Source organism: Tachypleus tridentatus, chromosome 11, assembly GCF_004210375.1.
Source record: "Tachypleus tridentatus isolate NWPU-2018 chromosome 11, ASM421037v1, whole genome shotgun sequence".
NCBI lineage: Eukaryota > Metazoa > Arthropoda > Merostomata > Xiphosura > Limulidae > Tachypleus > Tachypleus tridentatus.
Window position 1 is genome coordinate 71749429 of NC_134835.1, and position 20105 is coordinate 71769533.

Genomic DNA, 20105 nt, shown 5'->3' on the forward strand with positions numbered 1-20105 from the left:
AAACAGAAGTGTCACGTGCTGAATAAACAAACAAGAACTGGATCAGTTTCTTCTTTGTAGTTCCCTTGTCGTAAATGTACGATGCGTTTGTTATTCAAAACTTATGTCATATGATATTTAACTTCTGTTTTCTTATTTGTAACTTTATCTCATCCGTGACACTTCTCGGTTCCTCATATATACTCACCATACTTTTATAAATATTTACTCTTTAGTTTATCACTACTGTGTGTCTGAAGGTGTATGTTACATATTACTGGGACCCTGAATTTACTTTCAGTCAAAACTTCCTGAAATGTCACAGATTTTTATCATACCAGAATTTACTCTGTATTACATCTCGTAACTTAATGACGTTTAACAAAATAAATAGTTGCACCATAGATAATGTTTGTTATCGATAGTCCAAATGTATACAACCCTGTAAAATCTGTTATTTGATAATGTTGCTTGAGTTAATGAGATATAATATTTTTAAGCAAATAACGTATTTGTATCAGGGACCTTTGCTCCCCAAATCGAACAATATATATGTATATGTATATTAGTAAAGGCTCATTTATTAACGTTTACAGAAAACATTTGAGATTTCCACGTAAAGCAAATGATGATACAAGTTAGATACAATTTGTACTTATCTGTAACGTTACGAACACTCTGTGGTTTTTGAAATAACTCAATATTATCGGTTATGTACATTATTTATAACGACTTGTTTAACAGGCTAAATGCTAACAGCACGTGGAGAATTTTTGTTTGTTTTTGAATTTCGCACAAAGCTACTCGAGGGCTATCTGTGCTAACCGTCCCTAATTTAGCAGTGTAAGACTAGAGGGAAGGCAGCTAGTCATCACCACCCACCGCCAACTCTCGGGCTACTCTTTTACCAACGAATAGTGGGATTAACTGTAACATTATAACGCCCCCACGGCTGAAAGGGCGAACATGTTTGACGCGATGGGGATGCGAACCCGCGACCCTCAGATTACGAGTCGCACGCCTTAACACGCTTGGTCATGCCGGGCCGCACGTGGAGAAACATAATCTCAATAATTAATAATCAAAATGTTCTTACCAAATTAATTAATATCAATTACAGTCGTTTCATAAATGTCTCCATATTTTAAAACTCGTTCATTTAAATAAAAGTTCAATAATTATTAGCTACTATAACATAAGTTTGTTTGTTTGTTTTTTGAATTTCGCGCATAGCTACACGAGGACTATCTGCGCTAGCCGTCCCTAATTTAGCAGTGTAAGACCAGAGAGAAGGCAACTAGTCGGTACAACCCACCGTCAACTCTTACGCTGTTCTTTTACAAACGAATAGTGTAATTGATCGTCTTATTATAGCGTCCCCACTGCTAAAGAACGAGCACAATTTGTGGGATGAGGGTAAAACCCGCAGACCGTCAGATTGCTAGTTAAGCGCCCTAACCACCTGACCATGACGGACCCTGAACATAAGAAAAATTAAAATATATTATATAAACGAATGCATATTACATCATATTCTTGTTACTGGGGTTTAACTTGCCCCAGAAACCTTTCCAATGAAACACAGAGGAAGTAATACGCGTAAATAAAGCGAAAAAATCGATGAATATATATATATATGAAGGATGGTTATCGATTACCATAATATAAATGGAGATAACTATATAGCAACATTGAGTATAACGAAATTAACTGTAAACTATCTTGAAGCGAAAAAAAAGATAATTATATAGTGCCGTAAATGCAAAGATGATCGTGCACACATTTTAGCACAGATAGAGCATTTATAAAGTTGGTGCAAGCTCGAAGTGATTAAAAGTTAATGAGTGGAGTGTCATAAGTTATGAAGTATGTGCTTATAAAAGAAACTTTGGTTATAAATGCAGTGGTTTTAAGTAAATTAAAATATCTAGTTCATGAAATGTATATACATATAAAGCAATCACAGATAAGTGAAGTGTTTATAACGTATAATTGGTTGCAGATGAACTTCAAAATTGTGTAATATGAGAGACAACTTTTAGTCATTATTGAGGTGCTAACCGGCAATAATTTTAACCCAAATATTCACAAAAATAGAGAAACAAAATAGGTAATTGCCTTATGTGTGTCAATTTATTTATACGCTGTTTCGAGTCGTTCGTTTTCCATAAGTATAAACACTCTGATAAGGCACAAACCGTCATGATACCACACAAGGCCTAGCTGTTGTTCGAACTGTAAAATTCTCAAATAATCTCTAACTCATGATAAGTCGTCGCAGTATTCATCGATCGTTTAATAAAACTCAGTTTTAATTCTTTCTATCTTTAAAAACACTGAATTATTATATAATCATTAAACTTCCACTAACCCTTGATCATCGCAACTTTGTAAAGTTGGCGTGATTCTTTCATTAGAAACATTTCTTAAATGTTTATTGTAGGTTGGCTCAATCAGCTGAGCAGCTACCCCCTGAAACCCACGTTAAACCCGGTCGGAGAGCTCAATTCCCCTCGACTATTTTTGTCGTAGATATAGAAAAATTGCACAGATAGGAAGAAAAAACAAAAAGCTCAGATGTTCTATGTCTCACACCACGAGGTGTCAATTTTGTGTTAAACCACGAGGTGTTATTTTAATAAGTGGCATAAGATTTTTTAAGCGTTATTTCTACAATTTTACGCAGAAAACGAATAAATCAGAGGAATTAATATTAGAAATGTTTTATTTATCCAGAATATTTGTAATCATTATATTTACATTGTACAATATACTTTATAACACGTTAGGGAAAAATATATAGAGTTCTGTGAGCTCCTGGCTGAGTCCTTACGAAAGTAAAATATATTCAATAAATCAAATTATTCTTTCCTGTGAAACTGATGAACGTAATAGATATCTCCATATTTCACTATAAAAAGACCTTTAAGTGCTTTGGGTACCTACGTGGTTAGATGGATTAAGTCGTGAAGTTGATCACAAAACAAGTTGTTATCGGTCATAATAATTTACGAACATAAAAGAGCACTTCTGAAATTTATATATATATATATATATATATATACATATAAATACACATACGATATTAATTTCAGGCGTTATCTACAGTAATAAAATTTTTAACGCAGTTTTAACCCTTTGCATCTAATGAAACTCCAACTGTACGACACATCCGAATGGCGTTTATTAACTCTTTATTGAAAATTCGTTATTTCTCTAGTTTTAACGTTGTGGTTATTTATGACCAAGGTTTCAGTTAATACTGAGCATATATTTTATCACGCAATTAAATATTTTGTTTCGAAATCTGCTCGCTTAATTTCTTGCCGCTTCGGTAATTTTCTAAAGAATCGATAAGAAAGAACACGTGCGAACTGACAACAGTTACAGAAAGAAAGTTACTAAGGCAGGGATGTATTTTTATATTTTTGTGATGAACTAGTAAATTATTACATCAGGTGAATCATGAAATAACCAGGAAAGCATTGCTGTGAGATCATTAAACATGTGTATCTTAGGCATTGGCATACATGAAAATATCACGTTTAGGAAAGAAAGACAAGTACCATTATACAAAAGTGAATTAAGGAGTCGTCGTGCAAGCTCATATCTCGCGTGCAGACTTACCAATTAATGCAATAATTCAAATTCTTAACACGTAAGGAAATCTCTGACAAACTGACTTCTAGACTCAGATATACGCTTATAAACGGGCCACGAGTATTGTATGTACTATATGGTAACTGTAGAAAGTTGAATTATCTTTTCTAATAATCGATTATAAGTTGCATAACATTTTCAGACGGGTATATACCATAAACAAATAAAATGTTATCTTGAATAAAAACAATCTTTTTGAAGGTCAACTTATGTCTTTTTCTATGTAATCTGCACTTCAACGAAAAACTGTTTTTGACAAAAAGGATTGATGTCATTAAGAACATACAATAAACAAGAGCATCATAGAACAATAAACTGTTGCTGTTTCAACAGCTGCAGATAAACTTTAACGTGTTGTCTGTCATAAATAATAAAGAAAAAATGCTGTACATAATACGTTGACGACAATGATCTCACAAGTTGTGTTTTAACGCAGAAAGAATGGAAGAAAATGACATAGCCTGACTTGGAATGATCTTCTGAAGAGTATGGAATTGATACTTGCCGAGAATGTTGCGAAACCTATGTAGACAAGAGGTTAATGGAGGACACGCGTCATTTTTAACAAGAGTGTAATGCTTCATCCATGAAAGGCTTAGCAACATTGATAGCTTAACAGATATATTCTCATTTCTAAGAACTTAACGAATGAAATAAAAAAAATGTTGACATCAACCAAACTATAGTTGTAATATTCAATGTCAACAAAGCCTTTCATTAAGTACCATTGTTCATCATGCCAACTGGAATATAAGACAAAGTAATAATTCACGATATTTGATGAACAATAAGTGTTGTGGTGTGAGCTAAGATAAGTTGGTGAAGGGTAAACTTTACTAATTTTATATGTGTCACTTACAAATCATAATTAGAGTAAAGATTAATAACACAGTGTTATTCACCTGTTTTAGTATCCATTGTTTATTATCATTGAAGATTATATAAGGTGTGTTTCAACATTGTACAATGTGTTTCAGCCATAACATAGAAGGAAGAAAAACTGCTTTCACAGAAACTGATGTCAGTTTAGCCAATCAAATTAGACACAATAGACAGCTGATCACGAGAGAAGTTATGTAATCTCACAACGCGCCACATAGAAGTTCTGCTTCATTGATGATAGGTAGACGAACATCGATTTATAAGCACAAGGAAGCATTGTTTGTCTGCCTATTATTATACTAACACAATGTGTTTTCTTACTAAAGTATTTCTGCTTCATTGCCGACTTTACTCACTGTCGGATGACTGACAACCTTTATTGGTCCACTGTTGGAGGTTTACTGGTTGAATCAGAAGTTTAAATCTAGGATCATCTCCCAGATTGATGTTCTGTTTCAGAAGAACCATGAAAACAACAAGTTACATCAACACCTCCACATCCTCTCTGACCTTCTTCACAACTTCCCGCTAACTACACGACTGTAATAAATAAATCCACGCAAAGAAAAAACAAAATTTAACAAAAAATCACGCGTGGGATTAAAAGGGAATAATTGTTTCTGACCGCCCCCTGTTGAGAAGAGTAGGCAAACTATCACGTTGTTGTCTCTTCTTTCAAATAAATTTCCTGCTGCCACGTCAAGATTGTTTGTTTGTTGTTGTTGCTTTTTAATGTCTAATTATCGCATCAATGTTAAGCTCCCTTGGGTTTTCTGAATAATACTCATGTAAATTAATTGTGTACTAGGTATCCTACGCACGCTAAGTTCAAATACAAAGGCAACGTATACTGGTGTTTTGTCGTATGGCAATCATGAAAAGACATCGTCAGACAGAAGCTCCTATCATTCCCATATGAGAAGATACATACACATATATATTTATACATATACTATATTGTTGATAATCATTCCTTTACCGTTTTTATTTTCCTGTGACCATTTCGGAAGTGATTATCACAGAAAATACAGTCTAATTCATGAATAAATGTGCTTATTTTAATTATTTGTTTGTTTGTAATTAAGCTGCACAATGAGCTATCAGTGCTTTGCTTATCATGGGTACAGAAACCCAGTTTAAAGCGTAGACATACCGTTGTGTTAATGGTCACAACTCGATAGAAATAGACTCGGTATTGGCCAGTGGTTAAGGCACTCGACTCGTAATCTGAGTGTCACGAGCTCGAATCTCCGTAACACCAAACATGCTCGCCCTTTCTGCCGTGGAGGCGTTATAATGTACGGTCAATCCCACAATTCATTGGTAAAAGAGTAGCCCAAATGTTGGCGGTGGATGGTGATGACTAGCTGCCTTCCCTCTAGTCTTACATTGCTAAATTAGGAACGACTAGCACAGATAGCCTGGTGTTGCTTGCGCGAAATTAAAAACAAAAACAAAAACACTGAAAGAAATACAACTTTTCGTAAATTATTTACTGTATCTGTATCTGTATTTGTATACAGATTTCCACCCAACTTAAACTTGAAGAAGCTTTTTCACACATCAGTAATTGTACTAAGTAATATATGGTAAATTCTCTTTTCTCTCAATTAGTTCTCTGTGTTTCTCTAACCATACTTCTCAGTCTATTGTTTATAAACTTTAATCTGGGTATCTGGATATGTTTTTTCATCTTGTCCTAAATGTACATATTACTATGCTATAAATTACATTTTAGGGCAACTACGTCAGTTGTTTTTTATATGTGAATAACTGCACTTGTTGTCGTTGAAAGAACTAAGCTGTTGCTAGTTTCATCCTTCCATAACTAAAATATAGAATATATTTTATTATTCAGGTGTACATCATGAAAATTTATAGTAAATTAGAAGTACGAAGGTCCTAAAATTGCACTAATCCTTTACCTTATTAAAATAATTATTCCAATTGAAGCTTGTACCTGCTAAGCTTTGTTCTTGTGCTAACTGCCTGAGGTTAAGGTTTGTCCGTTTCAAAGGGTTACAGAGGAATGAAATGAGGTTATCATCCTTGAACATGTTTATCTGGAATAATCATTGACTTACATAAAATAAAGATTATGGAATACTATAGTAGCACACTGTTCTGACTTTACAGTGTGGTACTTCATTTTTGGTGCGTTGGTGCTTGTCCTTCTATGGATGTGAATTACTCTTGCTCTTGTCTAGAAGTCTAGCAGTTATGACAAATACAGAAGCCAGCCATTAATTAACAAACCATTTACAAACTTGTGACTGAAAGCTTCCGTTTATTTGCTCACTTGCTGTTATTATTTACTCTAATATTCTACGTAAAGCTTTTACAGTTTTGTAGATAATCAAGACATATGGTAGTGCGTCGTGCGGCTAAAAACCTGCAGGACATATTATGTGTTATTAACAGAAGTGATATTTCAATGAATTTTCCATCTTCTGTTTCTCAAGCAGTCGCCCTCCCAGTCGTGGGGCGTTACAATGTTACGGTCAATCCCACTATTCGTTGGTAAAAGAGTAGCCCAAGAGTTGGGGGTGGGTGGTGATGACTAGCTGCCTTCCCTCTAGTCTTACACTGCTAAATTAGGGACGGCTAGCACAGATAGCCCTTGAGTAGCTTTGTGCGAAATTAAAAAAACAACAAAAAATACTCAAGCAGTGATAACCCAAACAACCACATACTTTCAGTAGATGTGTTTTATTAGACCTTTACTTCGCAGACCAAATTCCAAGGCGATCCATTAAGAAATGTGCAAAATAAAATCCCCAGTTTTGATTAAATTTATTTTACTTTTCTTTATCCATATTATGATTTATTACCTCGTAATTATTTAGATATAATAGCTCTCATTCTATGTTAAGCTTTTTGTTTGTTTGGTATTGAGCACAAAACTACACACAGAGCTATTATACAAATTCAAATTTTAACGTGAAAAGCTATCAAATTTACTGATGTGCTCATGGGGGTACTTGTTTCGTAGATGTCCTGTTTTCTCTTGTTTACATTGTATTTTCTTTAGTTTAATGCTGACTGCGGGAAACGTTAATGCTCATATTGAGATTAACTTTAACAATAAAATGTAGTTGATATGCAAATGATATACATATGTATTTTAGAACGGCTGGTATGGGTATTAAACACTTTTATTAATAAAGCAGAGAACAACGTTTTGACCTACCTAGGTCATCGTCTCTGTTTTATTGATAAAAGTGTTAAAACTCATGCAAGTCGTTTTGAGATACATTTTTATTCCAAGTGGGTTTCTCGTCATCAAGGATATAGAAATCAATAATTAATTAAAGGTGAATTAAGTATACATGTGATTAATTAATTAAGGGACGATTAATATGAGAATTAATATAACCGGCAATGTGAAAAACTAATATCTAATTAACATTTTTTAATTCGCATACGTATTATAACATTCAAGCCCCTGACTTCAGTGGATGTTTTCCAAGAAGTGAGGCTGATTTATTTTGCTAAATATGAGCTATCATGCCGTTGTATACGTTCTGTTCACCTCCCCCCATTCGCACAGCGTAATGTTTGCGGACTTACAACGCTAACATCAGAGTTTTGATACCTATGGTTGGCAGAGCACAGATAGCACATAATGTAGCTTTGTGCTTTATTACAAACGAACAAACACACAGCGTAATGTTTGCGGACTTACAACGCTAACATCAGAGTTTTGATACCTATGGTTGGCAGAGCACAGATAGCACATAATGTAGCTTTGTGCTTTATTACAAACGAACAAACACACGTTCTGTTCATATGTAGTTCCATCTATGGGTATCAATTGAAGATATCTTATCTTTATTAATATGTCATTTATTAATATTTAATTTATTAATAAATTGCAAATATATTATTTGAAAAATATATGTATATAATATGTCATCGTTCTGAATAAAAAAAACATGAGAAAATATTTTATTTTGCGTTTATTTGTTTTAATTTGGACTACAATCGATCATAGATCTACAAAAAGAATTTTCACCTGAAGATGTTATTCAACAAAGTATTGAAAAATCATATCACTAATATTCCTATCAGAGATAACCTTCTTTAACACTTTGCATTTTCACATAGCCTACAACAGTAGTAGGCATAATATATACATATAGTTCACATACAGACAAATAAGGTCATTGAAGTACTTTTTTATTATAAGTCCATGTTCCACAGTTCTGTTTGATAAATCTACTGACGTTGAGGTTATGTTAAGGCAGACCTAATGGATCAAAATTTTCTCGTCACAAACCATGTGACGTTCTAATTTATGATCTCTGATTATGATGGATAATGTACAGCGTTATCTGCCTGATCAGGTTGTTGATCGCTAGCAAAAACATCTGCAATATTTTTTCTCGCTCACAATTCTTGTGAGAGTATTGAATAAATCTTTGTAGTGTTCATAACTTATTACGTATCTGTTATGATGTTCCTACACTGATGAATTCCTAAAACAGACTGGAATTTAGTATAACAAAGATCCTTCTTTTATTTCTGGAATTCAGTACAGGCGAGAACCTTTACGGTATTGAGTAATACTTCACCAAAACGTGTTTCTATTTGTAAATTCCCTGTTTTACCAAGTTAAATTTTAAATCTCCGGCAGCTTTACCAATAACATGCTTGTCAAATCTCTAAATAATGAAAGTATTGATGCTATAATGAGGGTAAAACCATCTTTTCGAAATTAATCAGTTTCTTTTCTGTTTAACAAATGTGGGAAGGTTACACTTTTAAAAATTAAAGTACATTCACAACTACAAGTTATAAAATTATTGTTAGCTCTCGCAATTATACCGTTATATATAGCCGTAGTTAATCCTTGGAGCAAACTTTGGTGTTGCTTAACTCCAGGTATTATAATGAATAAAGGACATGCGTGAACAACACGTAAATATATTTATTTACACATATATTTATAAAATTATTACAACATAGTTAGATAAATTGTTTAAAGGCTACAAAAATATATTATTTGATGTGACACTGCAATCTCTGATCACCGAAGTAAGATAAGTAGAAAACTGCAAATTGCTTGTATAAAGATGTCATACTTGACATGCCTTGTTCAAACAATGATTTAAACTTGCTTGGCATTAGCTTTTTCAAAGATGTGTAAAGATTAAGTATTAAAAGGAAAAATTCAATTACAATAGATGTAAATTCATATTTAACTTTATTATTTGTCACACAATTATATTGTTTTCAACCAATACTAACCTTTGCATAAATAAAAATCAAAAGCATATTTTCCATGAGGCAAAGCCAAAAACACTTTGCTTTGGGGAAAATAATATTAATATTATTAAATATTATGTAATATTTAATTTAATTTAATATTAATTGAAAATTAATGATTGTGACAATAATATTCTTACAATATGTTTAAGAAATTAAATCGTGAATAACAGATATTTTTATAAATTAAAATATAATGTCTTCGTACTATACCAACAGATGGAAGCACATATGTAGCGAACGTATATAACAGTGCCACATCTTATATTTAGCAAGAAAGCAGCCCAATTTCTAAGAAAATATTCCATGACGTCATGGTCTTGGATATTATAATATTCATGTTAAAAAACGTTAATTAACAAAGGTTAGTTAGATATTATTTACTTTCATTTTATAAATTTTATCAATTTGCATATTAATAACTCATTAATTAATCACTCGTGATTGATACCTGAATCATTTGAGTACACCTAATTGAATACTAGGTATTAATTTGCATCTAACTGACATTTAATTAATTACTTAATTGCATATGTATAACATATAACGTCACATTTCCGTCCCCATAGTGTCATCTTAAGTACTCACGATTCTATAATATGCAAAACATGGACTAAATGATTATACCAGAGACCCCAAAGTTCAGACATAACTATAAATAATTTCAAAATAATGACAAGAGAGACAGAGAAATCAATAGTAGATTTGATTTTCTTAGAAATTTAGTTCCCATAACTAAAAACACAGAGCGTATTCAGCAGAATATGGCAGCTCGAGCCTTGAATCTCACGACCCGCAGCCTAATTAAAGGCCACGCCCGGTCTAGTGCTTCAAACAAATATATTGAAATCTTCAAGTTGTGAGATAACGTAATTATAAAGTCGCTGTATGTGTTTTGTAATAAAAGCTTATTTAAATAGTTTCCATTGTTTGTAAAATCTGCACTAAAGATATTACTTGCTTAACGTAACTAAATATTGAGGATAATAATAAATAAGTAGGAGGATCGGTTTGTTTGTTTTAAATTTCGCGCAAAGTTACGAGAGGGCTATCTGCGCTAACCGTCCTTAATTAAGCAGTGTAAGACTAGAGAGAAGGCAGCTCGTCATCACCACCCACTTCCAACTCTTGGGTTACTCTTTTACCAAAGAATAGTGGAATTGACTGTCACATTACAACGACCTCACGGCTGAAAGGGTGAACATTTTTGTGTAATGGATATTCGAACATGCGACCCTCAGAGTATGAGTCTAGCGCCTTAACCATCTGGCCATGCCGGGCCTAAGTAGGAGGATTAAATGATATATACATAAATATTTAACAATGTCACACTATGATACTTAATTACTTAAGGCACCCTTTTTACTTCTGTACTTCTTAATTTTATAACTGTTTATCTAGTTCTCTTTGCTGTCTGGTCTACTGCTTCTGTAGTTTCGAAAATTTTAAAACGCATTCATTGAAAATTCACTTAATTTCTAAATGAAATAAGGATCGGCATAGCCATGTGGTTAGGGCGCTCAACTGGTAACCCGAGTGTCGCGGGATCGAATCCTAGTCATACCAAATATATTCACCCTTTCAGTCGTAGGGGCGTTATAATGTAATGGTCAATTCCATTATTCGTTTATCGTTGGTAAAAAGGGTAACTAAATAGTTGGGGGAGGGTAGTAATGACTTGCTACCTTCCCTTTAGTCTTACTCTTCTAAATTAGAAACGACTAGTGGAAATAGCCTTTGTGTAACTTTGAGCGCAGTTCTAAACAAATTAAACGAAATATTTTATTTTATGCCAGAGAGTAAAATTTCCAATTACTGCCATCTCCGAAGTACAAACCGAAATAATTTGGCGAGCATTCGTTCCTTAAAAATTTAACGGGAATGTTAATTAACAGAAATTTGTGCTGATCTTCTGCTTAAAGTTTCATATTTCCTGGTGGTGCGGTTCAGAAGTTTTAAGCAAAGTGTTTACACGTGTCTTTGTGGGGAGGGGGCTATCTTTACATGCTCTCCCACCTCCATTTCAAACGAACTTCTGACTCCATATCAGAATTTGACGTAGTTACTCTTTAAGAAATATCGTGCTATTATACAGTGGTCTAAAATAATATTTAAATAATGACGTCTTGTTGAACTATATGAATCCGCTGCGTCATTAGAGTATGAAATTCGAAATCTAATAAAGAATGTAATACAAGCACTTGTTTACTTCTGTAGCATGCAACAAATACTCGAATCAGTACAGATAAACTAAGTTAAGTACCTTACCTCACACAAGAAAACAATATCTTACTGGAACCAAGAAATATATATTTGATAGTTCTATTATTGTTTACTGGAACCAACAAACACACGTTTGATTATACTATTATTGTTTCCTTTTTTTTGTAAACTGTGCAAACACATTGTGCTCAATAGATTGTTATTTTCAAAAAGTGTTGTGGAGTTTTCAGTAAGTTGGCCTTGTAGACAACTATCAAACACTTAAATGTATATAATAAGTGTTTAATGTTTGTTAAGTGTTAACAGGAATAATATCTTTAAATCTACAAAACAAAACATTTATGCTCAATCTGTGCAGTTACGGATGTATCACATCTCTACACCTCCAATTTGTAAACATTGTGCTGTGAGAAAACTTCCAACAAGATTATTAAGGAAATCAGCAAGTCATTCCAACCTGGTTTCGTGTAGGAATTCCGCGAAGTTAAAGATTAGCTTTCAGCTATATCGTTTTCACAATTCCCAAAGTAGCAGCAGAGGATAGCAGAAAATTAAGAAACAAATGAACAAGGTTACGCAATACAGTTTCAAGTAGACGTATCAAGAAGAGAGGGAAGCTTGAGCTATTATTAGGTTGTATCACTCAAATGGAAAAAAGTAGGATTTCTGAATTTCCGACAGGAAATAATAGAGAACCAATTGGGAGTCCTAGCAACATTTCACCAAGTATTTCTGAGTTGAAATAATAACTTCCCAGTTTTTTTGCTATACAATTTTGAAATTATAAGATTTCAGCATAAAGTAATAGCAAATTTCGTGAAGAAAACTACAGATGAGGTGACATTTGTTTTCTGTTGTTTTTGTTTTTTTTACTTATACTGTATCTTTAAAATGGAGACAAAAGGATATATAGAGCTTAAGTAGAAAATTACAAAAAGTAGCTATGAAATATTGATAACTTGTCATATAGTAATATTAAAGTTGGGAATGGGCTACTCTGTAATTATTACGATTCTTATTTCTAAAATAGTAGCAAGTATTATTGATACTTGGATGGTGAATAGTAGGAAATGACCTGATGTACTAACAAGAGTTGCTGTAAGCTGACATCAAGTTACCCCCTCTTCCTTCTGAGTTATACCTCAGAAATGACATTGAGTTGATGTGTGTGTGTTTGGAGGCAAGCTCTCCATTCGCTGTCTCTATTTTGTTGAACCAGAGAAACTTTGATATACCTGGGATCTCTTTCTTCCCACAATAGATTATTTATCTTCTATTTTTATTGGTGTACAAGATGTTTCAAATTTCAAGTGTGATTTGTTATTCTTCTTAAATGAGTTTTAATACATTTTATTATTCAACGCGCATGTTTCTTGCGTATTGTAGTTTGGTCCAGTTTACACTGAAATATATCTTCACAGGCGCCATCTATTGATGATGTGTTCAGGTAGCTGAAGTTTTATTTAATATACATACATTTTTTACAGAGGTACTTCCCACATTTACATAATTATAGATTTGTATTTATTAATATCAATAAATAAAATGTTGAATTGCTCTTTTAAGGCCTTGTCCATATTATGGGCTGATATAACCAGTTTTTATATAATTACACAAACTCCTGCTTTCACTCTAGAGCGCGTTACAGTAATAATGTGTTGTACATAAATACATTTATTTTAATGCGTAATTCATATTTCCGGGATAGAAATTTGTTTTAAGCCCCACGGGGCCATTTAGGCCAGAAAAAAATAACATTTATAGATTTCGAACATTATAAACTGTTTAACTTTAGAGAATTAACTTCGGACGTCAGTATTTCAACGACGATATTAGACATAGTTATCTATGAGAAGTCAGCTTGTAAAGGCGCGAGACAAACCAAGAATAAAGTACTTCTCTGTTAACAATTGTGTTGATATCAACTTAAAATTAATTCGCTCATCGAGAACTGTCGATAAAATATTCAGTTCCAGATCAGATAGAAGACTTAGTATTGTTTTTAAGTTTATAGATAATTATTTGTAATAATCGTTATTGTAAATTAAATTATACTAAAATCCATAGGTGTTAAGACAGTTTGTTTGTTTTTGAATTTCGCGCAAAGCTACTCGAGGGTTATCTGCGCTAGTAGTCCCTAATTTAGTAGTGTAAGACTGGAGGGAAGGTAGCTAGTCATCACCACCCACCGCCAATTCTTAAACTACTCTTTTACCAACGAATAGTGGGATTGACCGTCACATCATAACGTTCCCACGGCTGAAAGGGCGAGCATATTTGGTGCGACGGGGATTCGAAACCGCGACCCTCAGATTATAAGTCGCATGCCTTAACACGCTTGGCCATGCCGTGCCGCATGCATTAAGACAGAAAACTGTGTATCAATCTTATTGGCAGATGTCACCATTTTAATACATATAGACACTCAATTAACTTTTAAATTCAAATTCAAATATCAGGCTATTTGAAATCGTAATAGCCAACATAATAATCCGGAGACTCATCAAAAATGTTTAGATAATAAATTTTTATGGTTAAGTTTCACACCATGAATATTAGTTTCTAACAAACTAATATTTTATATACAAATTCATGTTTCATCGTAAACCTAAGTAACGGTGTTAATATATGCATGCAAAAATCACATATTTAGCAAGCATAATGAAACATTTGTGAACAAATTTAAGAAAACTCCTTAGTTTATAACATTCTGACGTACAACTCATTGTAATAATACTTGCCGTATATACTTGTTCCAGTAGATTACTGTAAGTGAAACACAAGTGGCAAGTAATCAATGTTTCTTCATTTTATAAGTTTTTTTAGAAACTATACAAAATATTTGAAAACTAAATTGCCTGTCCCCTTGTCGTGCTAACTTTCACATACCACTGCCTACAGTTTCTGAGGTAAGTTAAAACTTACGTAAGCTTACTATCATTACAGAATAAACCTTGCAACTAAAATAAACTGTATGTTTTCTATATTTTACACTTAGCATGGCCAGGTTGTTAAGTCACTCGGCTCGTAATCTAAGAGTCTCGAGTTCGAATCCCCGTTACATCGAAAATTCTCGTTCTTTCAGCCGTGAGGTCGTTATAATGTGATGTTCAATCTCCTTCTTCCTCGGTAAAAGAGTAGTCCAAAGTTGGGGGTGGGTGGTATTGATCTAGTTAAATTAGAGATGGCTAGCACAGATAGCGCTCGTATAGTTTTGCGTGAAATTCAAACCACGTTAAATTAATCCAGATAATGTTTTTTTTATATATATATTTTCACACTTTACTCATAATTACAGAAAACTAATTGTACATTTACAATATTTGGTGATTTAATTGTAATTCATTTTCTACTTCTAGGTTACCATTTTTTGTTTTTGATCTAGAGTTAATATATTTGTCGTTTAAATATAACACACAAGGTTATATACAGAGACAAACTTCTTGAGGGTATGGTGTAAACACGTAAATAAATAACAGGATTATCAACCTTACAATTGGACATTTTTATCAGAGGGCTAAATTTTTCTGACAGTGTAATAAGCTTTTATATTTACAAATAACACAACATATATGGATTACCACGATTAAGTTATCTTTCATACAAGTTAGTGTATAATCCTTGTTATTCTTCTGTTGTTTACGATACTTAGTAAAGTTCACTGTAGTAACAGGAATAAGTCATATCACACGGTTCTCATTAAGTTACAGTTATACAAGTTTCTATATTAAAGAATAAAAAGTGACTAACAGAGAATGGGACACTTTTACATTAGGTTTGTGATTGTTAGTGTTTTTGGACGGTATATTGGTGTATATATTGAAACTACAGCATTATGTCTGCTGGTGAAAAGAAAAAGTTAAGGCTTGAGCGCTTGACGACATCCTCGAGCTCTCGGGCTAAGTAAAAGTAGCAGACAAATACCGAGATAATCAGCGTTCCCTCTCGTGCAGACCAACAAAAACGTATACTAAATCTAAACATGTGACGACTTTTTTATATGCGACGTATAAGTATATTATTGATGGAGGGCGAATATCCAGCGGTCTAGTTCGAAAGTCGATTGGAAATGTCTCATCTAAAGTTAACAACTATTGTAATGTTTTAACAGATTCTTTGATACATTTCCAGCCGGCTGAAGATGTATCATCAGAAACTATATATATCACTGTATTCTAAAGACGGCTGGTATGGGTATTAAATGTTGTAACATTAATCATGACAAATACTTTGATAGATTTTCAGCAGACGCTACGAACCATTAGGTCTTCTATCGGCATTAGTGTTAAGAGTTTTATGACGATTTAATTAATAAATTAGTGATTAATTATGGACATGATGGGACATACGCTGTATGAATCATAGCTATCTGGAAACACGTTTCCAATACTTTGTGTTACTATTACGTAATTATCCATCCTGGCAGCCCTGCAGCGCGTCGCCTGGTGGAAATGTTTGGAATTACGATATTCATCTTTCCCCTTAACCCCGCTGTGGCGGCGTCCTTTGGATGCTGAAGGGTGAACATTAGCGTTTATGTATATATATAGGTGACTAGCGACCCAAAGTTCACTCATATAATTATCTGAATAAAATATATCTTTTTAAATTGAACAAATAGGACATTCATCAAAATGGTTTGTTCGAATACTTAAAAAAATGTTTCCATAAAAGTAATACCTTCGTAACCCATGCTTCTATCTATTTTTATTAATTATTTAATACACATATATTCATATATCTCGAACAAAGGAACTTTCTAAGAAGAGACACCAAAGGGTTACGAGTGCTTTAACTCTTGTTCATTCATTACATGTTGGTCAATACTCGCATTCGTAGGTTGGGTGGAAATGTCGCATCTAGATTTAAATACCTTAATAAATGATGTAGTATTAATAACTGATATTGTGATATCACAACTAAACCTAAATACCTTAATAAGTGATGTAGCGTCAATAACTGAAAATATGTTTTGACCGATACTTTGACTGAAAAAAAACAAACCAGTATTGTTTTCGTTTCGTAGAACCTAACATACAAACCAGAAATTCTATTTTAGTATCTTTCAAGTTTCTTAAGGTAAAAAACAAAATATTCATATATTTTATAAATCTATCATGTTTACAATCCAAACAAGTTATTCACTTAGTGTACAGTTATTGCTAGTGCCCGACATACAGTTAATGGTCAGACCATGTCAGTCAGCTTAGAATAAGTTTCAGAATGAATGCTCAGTTCAATTCTAATTTACAATATTTAATTAGGTTACATAAACGTGTAAAATGGATAAGATTTAATTGTACATTATGTACTGTGTAGTAACCGAGTTAGTTGTTTCCAGGTAGTGTTAATAAATTTAGAGTTGGCAGTCATAATCATAAAATAATCAAGTGATTATTATTCGACTATTCCAAAACAGTTATATTTCGTCACGTGGATTTTGAAACTGTTATCATAACATGAATTATCACTCATTTACACTTTATCAAATGTACAAAATTATCAGTTACAACTCAGAGTTCTGTGATTTTCTTACCTGAAACTCACTTCTCGTCATATCTTTAGTATATGTAATTAAAATCACGGTCATGAGTTATCACACAAACACAGGTTTACTATCTATTGTTACAGAGTAAACTTTGCAACTAAAACAAACTGTATGTTCAATGTACATTAACTGTGACAGTGGTTTTGTTTGAAAACGATTGTTTGTTTGTTTGCTTTTGAAATTCGCACAAAGCTACTCGAGAGCTATCTGTGCTAGCTGTCCCTAATTTAGCAGTGTAAGACTAGAGGGAAAGCAGCTAGTCATCACCACCCCCTGCCAACTCTTGGGCTACCCTTTTACCAACGAATAGTGGGATTGATCGTCACATTATAATGCCTCTACGGCTGAAAGGGCGAACATGTTTATAAACGTTAAAGCGAGTTTGTAGAAATTTCAATTGGCAACTATGTGAAACATATTTCGTTGATTCTAACACTCAAAAAAATTCTACAAATTTAAATAATAGGTTAGAATTTAATTTTTCAAGAAATATTTAACACTATATGTTACATGCATTTCTAAATATATATAGGGCCGGTATGGTCAAGTGGTTAGGGGTGCTCGACTCGTAATATGAGAGTGACGGGTTCGAGTCCCAGTTACACCAAACATGCTCGCCCATTCAGCTGCAGAGTCGATATATTTTTGATGAAAGAGTAGCCCAAGAGTTAGGTGGTAATGATTAGGTGCCTAGGTGTCTTACTTGAGCTAATTTAGCAGTGTAGAGGGAAGGCAGCTAGTCATCACCACACACCGCCAACTCTTGGGCTACTCTTTTACCACGAATAGTGGGATTGACAGTTACATTATAACACCTCCACGGCTGAAAGGGCGAACATGTTTGGTGCGACCGGGATTCGAACCCGCGACCTTCAGATTACGAGTCAAACGCTTCAACCCACCTGGCCATGCCGGGCCACTAACAGGATACAGATACACTATAAAAATGATGTGCTTTAAGATTCACTTATGTTGGTAATATTTCTTGTCGAGATTTTAAGAGTTTGGTATTTTTTGCAGAAAATGAAAATAACGATGAATAGAAAAACATGTTTAGTGCAATTGTATTTAAGTAGTTACACGTACAAATAAAATCAAGTACTGTTATTAGTGAATAGGTCGTAGATAAATATGGTTCAAATCTCATAAGTATCAAATATAATATTGAATAGCACAGAAACTCTCCTTCTAGTTCATATTTTACTTGTTGTAGATTTCCAACTAAGAACATGATTTCCTCAACACCATAATGATTAAACACATATTACTGACACTAGTTATTATATGTGCTCTGTCTTTTTAAAGCCCAAAAACAGCCCAAAGCTAACATCTAATTTTTTGTAAGATGGATATTAATTGTTTTCAACATGTATTCAAATCCCATACGTTTCTCTTGGAAATAATCCTGAATAAAACCGGAAACACCAGCTGTAAAAGTTCCATTACGAACTGTTAATGCGAAAAGCAGCAGCTGTAGTTAATTCGAAAGTTCACACCAACAATATCCTCAATGACAATGGTTAAGATTTTCTGCCTACTCTTGTATATTTCATTTTCAATCACGTGCTTATTACATATATTAAAACATTTCTACTAATATCTGTATATGTTTGAAGAAAATATCTTGTCAACAAATTGACAAATATTTACACGAAATAAACCACATTACTATTAAGAATACAATAAGTCTAACAGGAATATGTATTGTGTATCAAACAAAACGTTAAGCATTCCAGTGTTTAAACAACACCAACTGAATAATTTAAAAAATGTTATTCTCAACACAGACTGAGAGATAATAAAACATCTACAACTTTGCTCTGATTAAGCCTAACATAAGGAATGGAATTTGCTATTGAAGTGTACTTACAAAAATATATATTGTACAATACTGTAAGCATTTAAATCTCAACGTCCGTTAAATGGGATTTACCAATCGTTAAACTGTTTAATGTAACTTTAGTGTTACTTATCCACTTTGTTCATATCGTTATGTATGGGTTATTATTTCATCTCTGTTGTAGTATTTCTATGTGCCACAAAATAATCAGGAGTCTGTTTAAACTTTAGGAATATATTTTCACTAGCCTCCCAGCGATATGTCTTTGGACTCTCCCCCCCTACAAACCGGGTTTCGATCCCCGTGGTGGGCAGAGCACAAATTATGCATTGTGCGGCTTTGTGCTTAATTAATAACAACAACTATTTTCATTAAAATTTGAATACACGCTTGACACTTCATAGTTTAATATGATCACTTATTACTAAGTTCTAATATAAACAGTCTTAAAATGGTATTGGATTTCTTCAAGTAAGGAAGGGTATTTGTGTATAATGAAAGTATTGTTATCAGCTGTAACAGTTGATATAAAATTTATAATTTGTCCACTCTTTACAAACAATGACAGCAAGGTGACACCAACATCCGTTTCTGAAATAAACCGATTCACTATTGTGCTTATATAGCTTCTAGAAAACAATCAAGCAACCGTTTAATAAACCATTTGCTCTTTTTTTAAGTATTAATATGTTGTGTACATACTTA